Source organism: Actinia tenebrosa, unplaced genomic scaffold, assembly GCF_029948245.1.
Source record: "Actinia tenebrosa isolate PJP-AT-01 unplaced genomic scaffold, QUT_ActTen_1.0 PGA_scaffold0__85_contigs__length_37466705, whole genome shotgun sequence".
Classification (NCBI taxonomy): domain Eukaryota; kingdom Metazoa; phylum Cnidaria; class Anthozoa; order Actiniaria; family Actiniidae; genus Actinia; species Actinia tenebrosa.
This window is the reverse complement of record NW_028292569.1, coordinates 20,850,159-20,856,158: the sequence shown is the minus strand read 5'-3', so window position 1 is coordinate 20,856,158 and position 6,000 is coordinate 20,850,159.

Sequence of the window (6,000 nt, the reverse complement as noted above, 5' to 3'; positions counted from 1 at the left end):
AGTGACCTTAGAAAATAACCAGCACCCCCCCCCCCCCCCGGTAGAATTGGACTCTCTACTGACTCGAGTGGTAGGGTATAATAAAAGTCGGGCAGGACACGCTATACCCATATACTGGAACGCCATCTCCAATCTCTTTAACGCAAATGCTCATATCCAAATTACAACAGAGGTTTCATTTGCATAATTAATGTTCCATGTAGGGGAAACTTAACTGAAATTCTTCCTTCCTGTTGTCCACGGTGTAATCCCAAACGAAAACGAACCTCGCTGTCCCCTCAACCACTGCCCCACAACGTACAGAGGATTCGGTGGGGCTTGGCATTTTCGAGCTTTTCCTGATGATATATAGATATATGTGCTTTCAGTACTTCTATAATTAGTTTTATAAAATACAACTGTAAAAAAGGAATGAAATTTAAATGCAAATGACAAGAAACGAAATCAGAATACCTTGGACATAATTTCCAATTACTGCAATAAGAATAAAATAATCGATACAGTTGATCTCGTATCAATGACCCATCTTCAGAAAGATCTTGCAAAACATAACATAGAAAGTGTCGATGGCAAACACTACAAAGCCATATTTCACTTTCTATTAAAATAGACTGTTTCTTTCATAGGGCAATGTGTATTCTTGTGAAAATATAAAATAATAATAATTAAAAAAAAACTTTGTTTAAAACTCATCAATTAAATTTCAAAAAACTTCAATGCGAGGGACTACTCGTAGCAAAATGATCAACAACAAACCAACAAAACCAACTCGTATGGCAAAAAAGGCTGATATTGAAGTAAACAATTAATTTCAAAATGCAATTTTTTTAAATTGGAGGGGAAAAAAAAAGCTTCAAATCTTGCAACATATTATTTATTGGGAATTTCAAGTCTCTCTCTTTTGTCTTATTCACTGGGTTGTTCATGAAAAGCATTACATGGAAACATCTTTGGAACCGGGCTTTGGACTCTTTTATCCTTTTGCTATAACTATTTTTACTTATTAGCCAATTTTTTTATTTACATTTCATGTAAAATTATAATATAATGCATGAAGCCATAGTTTAAATAACACAGAACTTGGGAAAGGACATTATAGAAAAACGACTTATATACATGCGTCAAACAACCAAAAATAGATCATTTTAATTTCATTCTTTGAAAAAAGTGCTTTCGTAACGTTATTTTAGTTTCATTCTCAACACTTTTCGAAATTTTATCTGCCCATAGCTCACATGATAGCTATACAAATATAGCCCTGTGATAACGCAGCAGGTGTACTTTATCACGCCAATTTAATATATATATTTTATCAAAAAAAAAAATTCAAAATTGATTATCAAATACCTAGCTGATTCCTTCGAAGGCAATAGCCAATCAGCGCAAAGTGAACATGCATGGCTTGTTAGCTTTACGCCATAGGGGAAAATGGCGCCTCACCGCTGGCCTGACCGGGCACAGGTAACCCAAGCTTGGTTTCTGTGGTGTCATGTTATAAGGAAATGTATGGGGATTCATCAAAAATTTTAATAAAATTATTGAAACGTGAAATAAAGCCTCGAATTTTACCCCATCATTGAGAAAGAACACTTCTTTCGCTCTGTGTGGTTATTTTTGAATTTAGAACGTTTTAAGGTTTTTTTTTTCCCCCAACAGTAAGAAAAAAGAGAAGGTTGGAAACTCGGGATCCAAAAGCGAGCCATCAAGAGTCTTTGAAACCTCGTACGTCTTCGAATTAATCGACAAGATTCGTGAACATCCTAACATCATGAAGTGAGGATCGTGGCGGTCAGTTGATTTACGAAGATAAACCCTTGTCTGGATCTAGTGGAGAATCTAGTGGGGGATTTTTTACGAGCGCGCAAAGGGTTTGGTCCTCCTGGATGGGAAACGTTTGCTAAGGACTCGCCCAGATGAATGCTCCCAAGATCTCGGTAAGAAATGAAAAGAAAGAACCGTTCTCAGAGAATTTAAAGCAAGGTCTAACCTATACCAGAACAAGATGACCAATGGATTACCCCTATCCCACCCCTGACGGAAAGAAAAATTCCACCCAAGTCCTATACGAAGTGCAACGCGTAACGCTAAGGAACAGATGCGTCAAAGATGGTTCAACTTTACTTAAGCAGTAATTATTTGTACTAGGAAATTCATGAATAAAATAATACCAGTTGATCGTTACATGGTGTTCATTGATTTTTGTCTGGAACTTTGGTGTTTGACAAGCCTTTTCCTCAGATACTTGTATAAGTATCCAAAATACTTAGTGATAAAATAATACACTAAACGATCGTTTTTCCTTGTATTTTTAATAAATCGGTTTACAATAGTTTTCATTGATACGTTACGACAACGATTGATTACATAATACAAGCACTAATGTCCACACACATTAGAATTTAGACTTTGAAGTCTTGGTGATTATGAGTCCAATGATGACTATTCCTTTCTAGAAACTCGAGAAAATGTTGACTGTACTCTTGAGGCTTCAATCCATAGGAATCAAAAATTCTCCCTCTTTATCTTGAGTGAATAAAACACACACCAATGAGAACCGGGGCGTCCTTTAGGGTCCACGTTGGCCACAAAGGCTGCTGGGTAATGTTTGATCTGTTCGGTAGTTGGTGTGACGGAAAAAACTCCTTGAAGATGGGTTGGTGTTGGGATCCCTTTTAATACTACCGCAATCTGTCTCTGTTCATGTTTACTCGACCAGTTAAAAGTCACGTTTCGGTTCTCATCAATCTCAATCAAAGAATCAAACTCGTCGTAGATGATGCAGTTGACTGTCACAGGTAGGGGGTTCCGCAACTGAATGCCGATGTGAAGGTTACCTTGTTTTATAGGGGAAATGTGAGGTCCAGCAGTCCTTGGTTATGAAACAGACTCCCGTACCAGAAAACAGAAACCTATTCCGTTCATAAACCTAGCACCGGAACAGATTTCCAAGAAACAGAGTGCTTGCCAGCAGAAAAGAGTATCAATTCCAAGCCGACTTGGTAGATTTGACCTCTTTGAGTCGATTCAACAAAGGATACAAGTATTGGTTGACCCGCATCGATGTTTTCTGGTAGGTTTCTTGTTTTTTTGAGCCAATCTTCGATTTATTTATGCGTTACTTCTTGAAACCTTTTTGTTTTAAAGCACGGTTATAAAGGGCATCCACAACCGAAAAACTTGCGACGTTTTCGAGATCGTAGTAAATTTTCTGCAGTTCGTCCTCCATCAGTAAATTCCGAGTTTTCTACTATAATCTGACCCCCACAGCAGGCCAGTATGCAACGAACTCGGTTGAAGTTTCGTTACAAACCAATTTGGTAAGAAGGTGGAAGAAAACCTATCCTCTATCCATATAGCTAGAAGGTAGAGACAGAAATGATCCAATTCGAGAACGTGTTCTCTTAAAAGAGGTACTGAAACAGTTGTTTCCCATTCCCTCTCGGTGACTTGAAGTTCCTCGGCAAATCTTATGCACGTCAATAATCTTTCCATGTTATACTTTGTGTTGGCTTGAGCAGAAATAAGTGTGAGCTTCTACTCTGTTCTTAGGAGTAATATCTCGATTGAATTCTCGAACCATGGTAGACCAGTTGATATTGAAATGCATCTTGCGAGCTAAGGATCTTAGTATCTTGAAATAGACTCTATTCAATACTGAGTACAAAGTCCCCATGGTTAGAACTACACAAAGGTTAGAACGACAATGATGAGTTTTAAAAGACTTTACTGCTATATAAGATAGAAATGACATACATATTCATCATTATACTAAACATTTATCTTACATAATCGATATCCATAGGTTTTACTTCTTTTCTTAAAACTCTTCTGGACAGCGTATTGGAACTACGTGAGTTTTGACTTCGTTGACTTTGTCAAACAGAATGAGCTTTTTCAACAGTACTGAGTTCGTTATCAAAATGTAGAAGTTGACCAGCGTAGTAGATAGTAGATAGGTTTTCCAGTAGCAATGAGGCGGAATATTCATCATGTATCATAGCAAGGACCTGTCTCAAAACTTCTTCTGCTTGGACAAAGTCCTTGGCTGGATCATAAATAAGTTCCAAGATTCTTCTTCGGTAACATGTTGTATTTGGCTTGGATGGTTCACTTCACAACCATAACACTATCTCTGTCTTTCGGTATAGATGGGATCCACGCATTCATCAGCGTACACCAAGTGGAATATGCTGGAAATCAAAAAGTACAAGCGATTTCTTTCAAACATATCGACTTCATCGACGCGAATACTTGCCATCTTGCTTGTTTTACTTGGTTGAGTTTTGGAGTTAAAAATTGAAATTCCGCGCGCTCTATAAATTGGATTGACAAACAAAAGACTTGCCCCAACTGGTTTAACAAGACAAAACACTCTGTTCGTCATTTTATGGTAATGGTTTAATAAACAATTGATGTGATAGTCCTTTTATTAATGAATAATTAATGTAACTTTTCCTGCTCGTCCTCCCCATCATTTGCACAATTTGCCTAACAATAAACTCATGAAGTCACTCGGTCGTCATGGAAAACTAAAACGATACCTACTCGTCATTCCATGCTAATATTTGATGAATAATTATTTTCGTTTCATTTAACCATATTTCACACCTAGAGTTTACATAACAGTTCTACATTTTTACAATAAAGGTTTACAAGACAATAATTTTATACAATGAAGAAATAGAAAACGCGCGCGCGTGCTGTGTCCTGTCATAAAGCACGCGAGGGTTGGCAGAACACAAGAGAAGTGTTAGGAGAAGCACAACGTGTAGCGGAGTGCTTCTGGACACATCTCGAGTGTTCTGCCAATCCACAAGTGCTTTATGACTGCACACAGCACAGCAAGCAAGTTTTTTATTTCTTTTATACAATACAAATCACAATAATAGATAGTAATGACGCAGCGGAAAGTGCGCGCGTGCAATGTGCTCTCATAAAGCACGCGCTCCAAACCAATCAGAACGCGATATTCATAACAGTTATTTTATAATTACATATATATATATACATATATATATATGTATATATATGGCTAGCTCAGTTGGTAAGAGCGTCGGTCTGTTGTGCGGGAGGTTGTGGTTCGAGTCCCATTAATATATTAGCAAGATTATTAAAACTATCATTGTTGTCACTTTTGTTATTATTGTATTTACAAAGATTCAGCTATAGTAATAAATTGAATAGTAAACTCGGGGTGGCAGACACCTCAAGAAGATGTTCCCATCATTTGCCCATCACTGGCCCGTCACTTGCCCGTCCAAAGCGCGGCCCGTGCGTCTACCAATAGTCTTATGACGTCAATTGGTCGTCATGGCAACCTCAAACAATACCTCCCCGTCATTTTATGTTAATGGTTTAATAAACATTTGATGTGCTCGTCCTTTTATTGATGAATAATTCCTTATGCCCGTCAAAAATCCGGATCGTAACTGGAATATCTGTAAACCATATAGTAACCATTTCCTTTGAAGTATGCGCGCATATTTCGTGTACATTAGTTTTGCGTATCCAGTAATGCAAGCTCGAAAATCAATATCAAAATAGCTTTTGTACGGTTATCGACCCTGACGCTATATAACTATCTAACGATTAATATACGTTGTTTCTCTATCGACCACTATCTTTTGAAGCAAACAGGAGCGCCCCAAAAGTAAACGGCAAAAATGACCACAATATATGTTTTTTTTATTTATTATGTCAATGTTTTGTGCTAAAAAATGCTTACAATTTATTATTACCATTTATATTTATCTACAAATATTTAAAAATCTAAAAATGATAATATCTGAAAACCGGCGTGTTAATTAAAAACACTGTGCGCATATTTGCCAGGGAAATACAATTCATGCATATGTGTGTAACATGGTTTAAGACCCATTAATTATAATAATAACGACTTTATTTAAAGAGGGTAATACACAATAGCACACGAAAACTGATAATCCAGTGACCCTCTGAATCTAAAACTCTATAAATATATCAAAAACATAACACACCTAC